Source organism: Canis lupus, chromosome 4, assembly GCF_003254725.2.
Source record: "Canis lupus dingo isolate Sandy chromosome 4, ASM325472v2, whole genome shotgun sequence".
Lineage (NCBI taxonomy): Eukaryota > Metazoa > Chordata > Mammalia > Carnivora > Canidae > Canis > Canis lupus.
The window spans coordinates 9,102,326-9,115,756 of NC_064246.1; positions in this window are offsets into that span (position 1 = coordinate 9,102,326).

A 13,431-nucleotide genomic window follows, 5' to 3' on the forward strand; every position below is an offset into this window, starting at 1 on the left:
TGGCACGCAATGCTATTTGATAGCATTTTGCCCACAGTAGAACTTCTTTGAAAATTGGAGTCTGTCCTCTCAAACCCTGCTGCTGCCTTAACAACTAAGCTTCTGTGATATTCTAAATCCTTTGTTTGCATTCCAGCAAACTTCACAGCCTCTTCACCAGGAGGAGATCCCATCTCAAGAAACCACATTCTTCGCTCATCGATAAGAAGCAACTCCTTATCCGTTAAAATTTTATCATGAGATTGCAGCCATTCAGCCACAGCTTCAGCCTCCACTTCTAATTCCACTTCTCCTGCTGTTTCCACCCCATCCGCAGTGGCTTCCTCCACTGAAGTCTTGAACCTTCAATTTGAAGAAGACAAAAAACCTGCAAAGGGCCACCAGGCGAAGCACAATAAAATGAGGTATGGCCGCCTAAGGCGCCCACGATGGCCACAGTCACAGAATCAGAGGGGACTGGTGGTGGCCAGGGGCTGGTGGGGGGGGGGGGAGTTACTAATCAATAACACATAGTCTCAGGTAAGTGGGAGGGACAGCTCTGGGGACCCCCTGGATAACATGGTGCCTGTAACCACCGACACTCTATTGTACACCTCGAACGTTCATTAAGAGGGTAGATCCCGTGTTATGCTCTTATCACAATAAAATAAAATTGAAAAAAAATCAGAAAACAGAACCATGACAGGTGCAGCCCAAGTAGGTGGACGGCACGATGACCAACAAGTGCCTTCCTCGCCATCAAGCCTGATGGGGTCCAGCGCAGCCTGGACCTCAAGCGTTTTGAGCAAAAGCAACTCGGCCTCATTGCTACAAAATTAATTCGCTTTTGAAGACCTTCTCAAGGAATGCTGCGCTGACCTGAGGACCTGTAGGACCCTGTATCCTTTGCGGCCTGGTGAAGTGCACGCCATCGGGCCTATGGGGCCACAGTCAGGGAGGGGCCGAATGTGGTGAAGACAGGTGGAGGGCTGCTCGGGGACCCCGGCCCTGTGGGACCTGGGACCATCCGTGGGGACCTTTGCATCCAAGCTGGCTGGACGTTACCATGGCAGCGATTCCTCGGAGAGGGTGGAGGAGATCGGCTTGTGGTTGGGCCCGAGGAGCTGGTGGATGGGAGGAGCTGTGCTCAGAGCCGCTGGACGAGGAAGGACACGAGAGCAGACCCCCGTGCTCCCCGCGCCCTGCCCGCGGCCGCTCACCGCAGGGCCCAGGCCCTCGCAACCCCAGTTATTTTTGAGAACTTCCTTAACATCTGGAGCTGGACATGCTCCCTGTACAGTATCATGTGGTACCGTCAGATTAAAATGTTTCATCCCATGTAAAAGAGAAAAAATAGAACAGAACCATGAGCTGGTCACACAGCAGCTGGACACGAAGCAGGAAGTTAGATTCTTCTTTGCATTATCTGCTCGGCGTGGTCAAGTGAATGAGCAGGTGTCTCACCTGTGCACAGGGGAGGTGCCGGGAGGAGCCAGGAACAAAGAGGCTCCTATGTCTATTTCTGGGCATCTTTGGTACAAAGATAAACAAACAGCAGTCTTTCCAGAATGGTCCACATTAATCTTGCCAAGAACCGGGAGCGCAGGTGTAGGGTCCTCTTAGGGTCTCCCCGTGATCTGATGATTAGCACTGAAATAGGAGCGTGTCGGAAGAAACAAATCCTTTCCCTGCTCCTGCTCCCGCCGCAAGCGCCCCCGGCGGTGTAGACTGCTGGCCCTCTGCCATCTGAGAGACTCTGAAAATCCTCCCGTCAGTGGGGCCTTCCCTCCATCACTCACACCTCAGAAAGTCTGTGCTTTGTCTCCTAAGCATCTCTGATGGAAGACAAAAGTCCCCTGCCCCTCTGAGGGTGATAGATAAACTGTCTTCCATTAATGGTTTAATGTGTGAAATAGTTAATTGCTATCGTTCATTTAAATTCATTGAACCAGTCTTTCTAGAAAAACCTTGCATAAATCAAGGAGGCGGGTTTTAACTATTTCCTGGTTGCCAGCTTGGGAAGACCGGTGAGACCCAGGTCCCTGCCTGCCCAGCAGCCAGGCGGAGGGAGGCACAGACACAGGGAGCCACCGTTTACGCAGGGGACAGTTCTGTGCAGAGCGCTATGGAAACTTGAAAGAATGTTCTGGGAGGCCAGGGCCATTGAAAGCTAGGACTTCAGGGATGCTTAGTAGGGCCCAGGGAGGAGTGAGGCAGAGGGCTAATGAGTGAAAGGGCTGGAAGTGGTTGGCAAGGGTCAAGGTCGATTAAGACCTAGTGATGACTGGTCACAGCAGGAAAATGTTTTCCTTTGTTTTTAGTCACAGGGCAGGCATGGGGGTTCCAACTATAAAGGAAAGCATTGTTTTGTGAATGTAGATGAGATTTAACTTTTTCTGGGAAGAAGGTCTGTGGAGTTCTTCAGATCTACAGAGTCCATAATCCTGGAAGAGTTAGGCCCCCTGTGCTCCTCAATGGCAAGACCTTGAGAGCTTTTAAGCAGGGGTGTGTCTCCACAAGAACACAGCTGTGCTCTAGAAAGTTCTGGCAGACAGCTGTTCAGCTCAGAGGCAGGAGGCCAGGCTGACCATGCTGAGGCCGGAATCCATGTGGCAGGTGGTGGGACTGAGGGGACCTGGGCTCTGACTTGGGCTCTCTGGCTGTGGGTACCGCTGGGCCCCACTTTCTCTGCTTGAGAGGAGCCAAGACGGAACCGAGTCTTTATAAAGTTGTTGCTGCCACAGTACTAATGCAAACTGCATCTTGACAAAGAGAAACGTTCGGCGGGGCACCTGGCTGGCTCAGTCAGATGAGCATGCAACTCTTGATCTTGGGGTTGTGAGTTCAAGCCCCACGATAGGCAGGGAGCTTACTTTAAAAAGAAGAAGAAAGAAACATTCATTCTTCATGTAGGCACCTTCTATAGCTGACACTATTCTGGGCATTAATGTCCCTCTCGTGAGGGATCTCATGTCCTGGTGGCAAGATGTACGGGGAACATCCACACACAAACAAGAACATTTTAGAAAGTGTTACGGAAATACAAGAAAGGAGGGGTGGGGCGGGAGAGCCATCACAAGAGGCATCTCTGAGGAGGGGACGTTTGATCTGAGGCTTCAAGAGAAGAAGGCAGGTCCTTAAGATCTTGGGGGAAGAGCATTCTGAGCAGAGGGAATGGTCAGAGCAGTGGACATCAGCTCTGTAGCTTAAAGGAGCAAAAAGAAGGCTGGAAGGGCAGAGCAGAGTGACCGCAGGGAATGTGGCAAGTGGCCAGACTGGGGGCAGAGGGCAGGGAGCCACGGCCCAGACTGGGTGGCTCTGGGGAGTTGGGAGCGTTGCACACTAACAGTATTTGGAAGCCATCGGAAGGTTTTCTTTCTGTTTTTCCTTTTGTTTTCTGTTTGTTTTTTTGTTGCTGTTTTAGAATCTCTAAATTCTACCTCTCAAGCTAATAATACATTATATGATGATTAAACTGAATTTAAATAAAAAAGAAAAAAACGTGGAAGCAACCTCATCTGATGTCTTTTTTTTTTTAATAATTTTTTATTTTGAAATAGCTCAGGAGTCACAAGAAGTGGCAAAACTAGTAGAGGTATTTCCCATTTATCCTTCACAAGTTTGTGTGTGGACAGCTATTTTCATCTCCCTTGAGTAGGCGCCTACGAGTAGAGCCATGATTATTTATTCATGAGACACAGAGAAGCAGGCTCCTTGCGGGGATCCCAATGCGGGACTGGATCCCGATCCCCGGAGCCTGGGACCACACCCTGAGCTAAATGCAGCCGCTCAGCCGCTCAGCCACCCAGATGCCCCATCGGATCTCTTTTTTTGAAAGTCATTTTAGCACTTAGGGAGAGACAGCATTGAAGAAAAGCAACTGTGGGCACGAAGAGGCTAACCTGGGGGTGCCGCGAGGCACGAGAAGGCAGGGGCTTGTCCTGGAGCAGCTGAGGAGCATGAGAGCAGCCCCGGACCTGGGGTACGTTTTGGAAGGGAGAGTAATGAAGGGCACCTCTCAGGTCTCGGGGAGCAAGTGTGGACTGCCAGTCAGAAGCCAAGCCTCTGTTTTCTGGGTTACGTGAGCCTGGCTGTGGGGTCTTGAGTACATCACTTAACTTTTAGTCAAATCACTCATTCTCGACTCATAACTTGGAGCACCACTGTGGGCCCTTGGAGGAGTTTCCAGCTGTTGAATATTTGAAGTGCTGTCAGATAGAACAAATGGACTTATTTGAAACCGCTCAGAATTAGGGCCAGAGGTGGGCTCCATCTAAAAGAGCTTTTCCTAATAACCTGAACAACCTGCATGGGTTGTGCCACCCCGGCAGCTGGGATCTGCTCATTGAATGGCAAGCTGCTGGCGGGTTGCATTTGTTTTTTGAGATTTTTAATTTATTCTTGAGGGAAAGCAAGAAAGAGAGAGAGTGTGTGCACAGAGGGAGAGGGAGACACAGACTCTCGGCTGAGTGAAGAGCCAACATGGGGCATACCAGGACCCTGGGATCATGACCTGAACCGAAGGCAGATGCTTAACTGACTGATCCACCCATGTATCCCACTGCTGGTGTGTTTTAGATTAGCTGCCCTCAGCCTATGGAATGGAGAAGATATTTGCAAATGACATATCCAATAAAGGGTTAGCATCCAAAATCTATAAAGAACTTATCAAACTCAACACCTGAAAAACAAATAACCCAGTTAGAAATGGGCAGAAGCCATGAATAGACATTTTTCCAAAGAAGACATCCAGATGGCCAACAGACACATGGAAAGATGTTTAATATCACTCATCCTCAGGGAAATGTGAATCAAACCTACAATGAGATATCACCTCACACCGGTCAGAATGGCTAAAATTAACAACACAGGAAACAGCAGATGTTGGAGAGGACGTGGAGAAAGGGGAACCCTCTTACACTGTTGGTGAGACTGCAGACTGGTGCAGCCACTGTGGAAAGCAGTATGGAGGTTCCTCAGAAAGTTAAAGGTAGAGCTACCCTACGATTCAGCACTACTAGATACTCACCCAAAGGTTATAAATTCTTTAAAAATATGGATTCGAAGGAGTACATGCACCCCAATGTAGCAGCATCATCAATAATAGCCAAACCATGGAAAGATCCCAAATGTCCACCAACTGATGACATGGATAACGTTGTGGTGCAAATACATAATGGAATATTACTCAGCCATCAAAAAGAATGGAATCCTGCCATTTGCGACAATGTGGGTGAAACTAATCAAAATATAGAAAGACAAATACCATATGATCTCACTCATATGTGGAATTTAAGAAACAAAACAGATGAACATATTGAAAGAAGGGGGGAAAAAAGAGAGAGGGAGACAAGCCATAAGAAATGCTTAAAGATAGAGAACAAACTGAGGGTTGCTGGAGGGAGCTAGGTCGGGGGTGGGCTTGATGGGCGATGGGCATTAAGGACGGCACTTGTGATGAGCACTGGGTGTTGCATGTGAGTGACAGATCACTGTATTGTTCTCCTGAAGCCACTTTTGCACTGTATGTTAACTAAAACTTAAATAAAAAATTGAAAAGAAGGCAGCCCGGGTGGCTCAGTGGTTTAGCTCCACCTTCAGCCCAGGGCCTGATCCTGGAGACCTGGGATCGATTCCCACGTCAGGCTCCCTGCATGGAGCCTGCTTCTCCCTGTGCCTGTGTCTCTGCCTCTCTCTCTCTCTCTGTCTTTCATGAAATAAAATCTTTAAAAATTTTTGAAAAGAAAAAGAAATAACAATAAATCATTTGGCTGCCCTCAAAGAAAATGAGGGTGCACTTGATGAAGAGTGAGGTCCACTATGACCCCAAGCTCTGGATGCTTTTAGACTCCAGCTTCACCTTTTGTAGACTGAGCATTGAAGCCAGAAAATGTGCAAAGGTATGCAGGTGCTTTCACACAGGTGCTCTTTCTGGGTTCATTAAAAACTGACTGGAGACAGTAGGTGCCTAGTATATCTCTGGGTGCTCTGGGGCTTATACTAAAGATTAATGAAACCAGAGCTGACATTGTTTTACTGCCACTTATTAAGTAATTATACTAAGCACCTTACATATATTAGCTTTTGTTAAGCCTAATAACAACCCAATGACATAGGTACTTTTGTTATCGCTAATACACAGATGAAGAAATGGAAGCACAGACAGGTTAAGAAACTTGGTCAAATCACACTGGTAGTAGGTGACACAGGTAGGGCGTGAATTCAGACAGCCTGAGCCCACGGCCCGTACTCTCAGTTTTTACCCTCATCACTAAGATGTGGCTCCAGGACCATTGTAGCCAATCTGGGAATATCTGACCCTACCATGTGAGACCATTTAGAATGTATTAAGGCAACACAAAGTTGTTTGTGGTAGTTGTCACCTCCTGAAATTGCAATTTAAGTTGAGAGGAAAGAATATTCAAAGTATGGACCTCTCTCCTGCCAGGCTGGCTTTCCTTGTGAGGAGTGAGTAAAGCAGGCTGTGTACAGGGGGGTGGCTGGCCTGGGGGAGGCTCCTGTCTGGGAAGCAGCTTCTGTGAAGGGGGTGTGAGACCGAGCTCCACACCGGGCCCTGCGCTGGGCGCGGAGCCTGCCTGAGATGCTCTCCCCCCACCCTGCCCCCCTCCCCCATCTCTAAAAAAAAAAAGGAAAAGGGAAGAAAAGAAAGAGCAAGCCCTGGGCCAAGCTTGAGGAGCACAGGCTCGTCTGTAGGGACCCCCACGGCCCCGTCAGCCCGTCTTCATGTGGGTGGGGGGGCCTGGCTTTCTTGCAGGTGCCCCCCCCCCCAGCTGCCTGTGAGGCTCTCCTCTCTCTCCTGGAAGACACTTCTGCCTGCGGGACACAGGATGTAATAACACCGCGGGCGGGGGGGGGGGGGGGGTGACAGTGACAGGTGGCGCTAGTCTGGAGCAGGGGGCTGCTTGAAATCCCTCGATCCCATCTCCCAGCAACCTCTTGGTGTCAGCACTGGCTTCGGCCGGCACCTGGCACCTGGCACCTGCGGTGCCACCTGGCCGTGCAGACCTCCACCTGCCTGGATGCGCTTCTGAATGTGAAGTCTCCCCCGATTTGGATTTTCTGCCTCTGGGCCTAACGTGGCTAAAAGAAAAGGAAGGAAAGGAGGGAAAGAGAAAGGTAAAAAACTGAGTTATCACCAAAGGGGGGGGAGGAGAGATAGAGAGAGAGAGAGAGAGAGGGAGGGAGGGAGACTGGTGCGGCTGATGTAACTCGGGTCAGGTGTGTGGGACCCGAGCTGCCAGCCTGAGCAGCTCTTTCCCCTAAACTATCATTATGGGAAGAGACTTTTGACAGACAACAGTGTTTATCGCGCTGGCAGCTCTGCTCTCAGGAGCCCTGCTGAACCCGGCGGTGGCAGAGGGAGGACACAGCGGGTGTCCCCTGGAGGGAGCAGTCTGCTCTTGGAACGTGCTGGGACCCCACCGCCTCCCCTGCCCCGTCTGCTCCTGGCAGCCCAGAGCCCAGGCGGGAAGGCTGGGGCTTGATTATAGCAAGGAAGGCTTGGGGAGAGTGTGTGTGGGGGGTATGTGTGTGTGTGTGGGGGGGGGGTATGTGTGTGTGGGTGTGTGTGGGGGTATTTGGATGTGTGTGGGGTGTGTGGGTGTGTGTGTGGGTGCCCGAAAGCTTGCCTGGGGAGTAAGGCGGAGAGCAGCCACCTGGACCGGGTGTCCAGTTGGGCTCCTTACCGCTTCTAGAGAACTGGCCCAGAGCCCACCCACTTCCTTAAGGAGCTGATGCGAACAAACCGATTAAGCTCCTAACATAGACCAAAAGGAAGAATTTGTACTAAAATGCTTTCTGGAACCCATTTCTGGGTTCGATTTCCTCCCCCGTCTAGGGAGGTGGAGGAGCTCGGGCCAGTGGTATGGTTTCATTGGTCTCCAAATCCCTGATCCAGAGCAAAAGAACAGAGCCGGGGGCGGAGGGTGGGCTACTTCCCAGCCCTTCCCCGCGGCCCAGCTCACCGGCCTCTCGGCCTCGGTTCTCCGGTAGATTTTCGGTAGGCGCGGCGCTCGGGACGTCTCCACCCTCCACTCTCCGAGGCTGTCCCGGCCACATGTGAGTGCTTCACGCCCCTCGGATCCTTTTTATCCTCTGATTTTCAAGATCAGTTCTGTCGCCCACAGGCTTCTGCACCCAAGGATTCCAGATGGAAACCACGAAGTGAAAGGTCCGTGATATTAAATCCCCTTGAGCTGCAGACGCGGGGAGAAAGGTTTTCTGATGAAGCAGGTCAGAGAGGAGGCCGAGGAGAAGCCCCCACGTGGCTGCTGCGGCTTCCTGCGGAGCCTATGCCCCTCTTACCCAGGAGAAAACAGAGCTCGGAGGGGTTAGGACACTTAACCCAGAGCCATACAGCCAGAGTCCAAGTTCGAGCCCACGGAAGCCGGGCACACAGCGGCCCAGCTCGGAACCCGCAGCCTGAGCACCACCCGCCGGCCTCTCGACACTGCCGTGGGACTCGCAGCAGACTTTAAATTAAAAAGTGTGGGGGCAGCCCCGGTGGCTCAGCGGTTTAGGGCCGCCTTCAGCCCAGGGCCTGATCCTGGAGTCCCGGGATCGAGTCCCGCGTTGGGCTCCCTGCATGGAGCCTGCTTCTCCCTCCGTCTGTCTGTCTGTCTCTCTCACTGTGTGTGTCTCCCATGAATAAATAAATAAAATCTTAAAAAAAAAAAGATTAAAAAAAAAGTGTGGGGATTTCCTGTCGCCTAACAGAGGCTGTTGAGCCAGTCACAGCCTGAACCAAGTGCCTGTTCCTTCAAGTGTGGCTGGACAGAAGCACTGCGTCACTTGGGAGCTCTCTAGAAACATGAATTCTCAGGCCCCACCCCAGATCTCTCAAATCAGAAACTCTGGGTGTGGGAAGCGGGAATCTGTCGCCACGAGCGCTCCAGGTCACCCCGCAGCACACAGCTGGAGAAGCCCTGGTCTGGTCACAGCCTGGCTGCACGTTAGCATCCCCGGGGAGCTCCGCGGACACAGCTGAGGCTTAGCCGCATCGGTCTCGGGCTGGTGTGCGTCCGTGCTTTTCGTTTTCTGTTTGTAGCCAGTAGTGTAGACAGGTTTGTTTTTCAGCTCCCAAAGGATTTGCAATATGCAGCAAGGTTTGAGACTTGCCACTGTCACACAGAGAGCTGGAGTTTGAAGTCTGGGAACTGGGTACCAGTGATGGTTCTCCTGGCCACCAGCCGTGTCTCCGGCTTAACGAAGCCCCACTTTGTTCATGGGGTGCAAAGGTGGAAGTGACCACTAAACAAGGTCCTTCGTAATGCAGCTGGCAGTGTCTGGCCAACTGTGGGCACTCGAGATATGGGCGCTTTCACCTTGCAGGTGGGCAGCCCGCTGACGCGCCCCAGCTGGTGCCCGAGCCCGCAGCAGGAGTGGGGTCCGGGACACCGGGAGTGACCTTGGGGCTGGTCCGTGCTGAACCCCTGCCCCGGGGGTGCGCTCCCAGGCAAGGCCTGTGGACATCTGGTTTGGAGCTGGCAGGAGGCTGAGCCGAGCTGTGCTCCTGGATCTGGGGATTCCTGAGGGCACCAGCCTTTGTAGGAGTTCTGAGGGCGGCAGCTGTAGGGAAGGATCATTCACGAAGTACTTCAACATTGGACATTTATTTTCTCGCAATTCTGGAAGCTAAAAGTCTGAGATCAAGGGGTCGCCAGGGATCAAGGCGTTAGCTCCTTCTGAGGCTTATAGATGGCCATCATCTTCCCTTTGTGTGTGTCCTGATCTCTTCCTATAAAGACACAGGTCCTATTGGATCAGGGCCCTCCCCAATGACCTCACTTAACCTCAGTGGCCTCTCTCAAGACCCTATCCCCAAACACAGTCACATTCGGATGTACTGGGGGTTAGCACTGCAACAGATCAATTGCGAGGAGGACACAATTCTCTTTGGGGAGGGATATGACACCCTGTCCTATGACCCCCCCCCCCAATCACATCCTTCTTATATGCAAAATACACTCACCCCATCCCAATAGCCCCGCAGGCCGGGACACATTCCAGCATTAGCTATAAGATCCAAATCTCACGTAAACGTCACCGAAAGCAGTTATGGGTGAGACTAGAGGTACGATTGTTCTCGTACCATCTCAAACTGTTGCCTCAAACCAGACAACAGGCGAAAGGGGATTTCAACCACTCCATTTTGACCTCAGTCTGGACTAATTAAATTCTTTCCCGCTTATCTCTTAAGGTAGGCAGAAGACCCAGCAGGCAAGCATCCCAGACCCCAGGAGCAGGAGGGGCTCCCCCCAGCCGGCAGGGCCCCTCGTGACTGCCTGCAAGACAGTGACCCACATGACGTTCCACCCAGCTGCACGGACCCACCCACCTCTGTCCTGCCTTCTCCTTTCATAAACCCAGGAGTCTTTTCAGCACTTCGGAGACTGTCTTTGAGGTGCTAGTGCACAGTCTTCCTGGTGTTGGCCTCACTGGACTAAATCCCTTTCTTGTTTCACCCCTTTTGGATTTGGTCAGTGGTGAGTGGCTGGACCTGGTCTGTTCGGGACCCGCAGGGCAGGTGCTCTTGGACCCCAGAGCCCCGGTTATGCTTAATTATCTCCTTCCAAAATACAGCAGATCAGGTCTAAGACAGACATCCCCAATCCCAAAGGGAGAAGCTGGAAACAAGAAAAGAGTGTCAGTCCCAAGCAAATCCCTACCAGTATCCCAGGGCAAATTCCATTAGAGTTTAAGGCTCAAGAATAATCCTCTTTGGCTCCATGCTCTGCTTTTTGGGCCAGCCAGGATGGTGGCCGTGACTCTCAGCCCTGGGGACTGTGTGTCAGTGGCAGCCCTGTGACCTCTAGACTGCCTTCAAGGTCATTCTTGTCTTTGCCTGAAGGATAAGGCATTCCCAGAGGGATGGCTCTGTTGTGCTATCCTGCTGAATCCCGGAAGCCCAACAGCCTTCCTTCATTTTGTCCTGTCTCTGGTCCCCTAGGTCTAAGCTGGCATTCCTGCTGCTATAACATTCTGAGAACACTTGAGATGGGTCTGACGGGTCCAAGCCATCAGACAGGAGGCTCTTCATGGATCTTTCCTGGATAAGCCTGTTTCTATTTCTGGCTTCCATGGAGATGGCTGATCCGATCCTTAAGTGACACCCTTAATCTCTTTCTCATTTTTCAAAGTGTAGACAGGTTGAGAATTTTCCAAATCTTCAAGTTCTGATTTCTTTTTCAATTTGTCTCTTTTCTCTTGTATTTTACTACAAATGGCAAGGAGAAACCAAGCTGTACTTCCAACCGTTTGCTTGGAAACTCCCCAGCTCTGTACCAAGCTGATCACGCACGAGTTCTAGCAGTAGAACACCCCGCAGTCAAGTTCACTGCACTTTTTGACAAGGACGGCCTTCCTCAGTTTCCAATCGCCAGTTCTTCATGTCCATCTGAACTCGTATTAGCACCTTCAGAGTCTATATTCCAACAGCAGCCTGTTTGTGATGATTCATGGGTCTCTCCTCTTTTCTCAAGGAGCCCTTGACGGAATTGTCTTTCATATCTATGTTTCTACCAACAGTTTCTTCAAGGCGATCTATGCTTTTTCTAACATTCTCCTCAAAACTCTTCCAGCTGCTACACATCCCTAGTTGTGAAGCTACTTCCATACTTTTTAGGTGTTTATTACATAGCAACCCATCTCCCGGTACCAAAATCTGCATTATTTTTCTAGGTCAGCCAAGAAAAGTATCATAGACTGGGTGGCTTATTAACAGAAATTTACTTCTTCAAAATTCTGCAGGCTCAGAGTCCGAGATTAGGGTGTTGGCAGGGTTGGCTCCTTTAGAGGCCTCCCTCCTTGGTATACAGATGGTCGTCTTCCCTGTGTCTTTGTCCAGTCTTCCTTATAGGCTTCTGTGTCCTAATGTTCTCTTCTCTCTCTCCTTTTTTAAAGATTTTATTATTTGAGAGAGAGACACAGTGACAGAGATAGAGAGAGAATGAGCAGAGAGGAGAGAGAAAAGCAGGCCCCCTGCTGATCAGGGAGCCTGACATGGGGCTCAAGCCCAGGACCCCAGGCTCATGAACTGAGCCCAAGGCAGATGCTTCACTGAGCCCCCCGCCCCACCCCGGGTTCCCCTAATGTCCTCTTCTTATAAGGACACTAGTCATGCTGGATTAGAGCGCCCCCTCCAAAGACCCCACTTTAACTTATTCATCTGTTTAAGGACCTTATCTCCAAATATAGTCGCATCCTGAGTTATTGGGGTTTAGGACCTCAGCACGAATTTTTGAGGGGTGAGGGGGATATAACTGAGGCTCCATAATAAGCCTTAAACACTCACCACTTGCTAAGAACTGACTCACATGGCTTAGTGACGTCACTCTGTGGCTGTGTCCTGCCCGCCCCACTCCAGCCCTGTGAGCTGCTGTTGCCCCGACTGGAGAGACATGGGCCATGCTCTCACTCCTGACATGTGGCTGTGGGGAGGGGAACACTTAAAAGTGAGAGATATGGGGCACCTGGGTGGCTCTGTCAGTTAAGCATCTGACTCTTGATTTTGGCTCAGGTTATGATCTCAGGGTCATGGGATCAAACCCCACATTGGGCTCCATACTCAGTGGGGGGTCTACTTGAGATTCTCTCTGCCACTCCTTCTGCCCCTACCCTCCCCCTGTCCCCTCCCCATGCAGGGGCACACTCTATCAGAAAAAAAAGTAAAATCTTTAAAAAAGAATGGAGAGGTGCTTAGCTGTCCCTCTGAGGCCTCTGGTGCAGCTTCTGGGGTGTGTAATGGCAGGCCTGACACCGGTCACTTTCTTGCCCACAGTGACCTTTCACTGAGAACTCAGTCTCTAACACCGACTGCCTCGGCCCCCTGTTCCTGTGCCCACATGCCTGGGGGGGAAACCACGGTGGCTCGTGGCAGCTACAGCTCTGGCCCGGGAGGCAGTCGCCCAGCCATCATCCTGTGGGGCGAGCCAACTGTCCCCATGTCACAGACCGGGTTAAATGACATTCCTCAGGTGACACAGGTGGTGAGTGGAAGCGCCATCTTTCCACTTTTTTTTTTTAAGATTTTATTTTTATTTATTCATGAGAGACAGAGAGAGAGAGAGAGAGAGAGAGAGAGAGAGAGAGGCAGAGACACAGGCAGAGGGAGAAGCAGGCTCCATGCAGGGAGCCCAACGTGGGACTCGATCCCGGGTCTCCAGGATCACGCCCTGGGCTGCAGGCAGCGCTAAACTGCTGAGCCACCTGGGCTGCCCCATCTCTCCACTTCTGAGACCTCACCTTTCACTCACAAGAAGACTCCCGAGGCTTCTGGAAGTCTCTCCTCCAGGCCTCGGCAGGCCATCAACAGCCTTTCTCACCAGCCCGTCACCTGCCCCCTGCTCCTCAAAGTGCCCCCGTCCCAGCCCGACACACTGCAGCTCTGCACGGGCCCCACGCTCCCCCTTAACCGCACTCTGACCCCGTCCT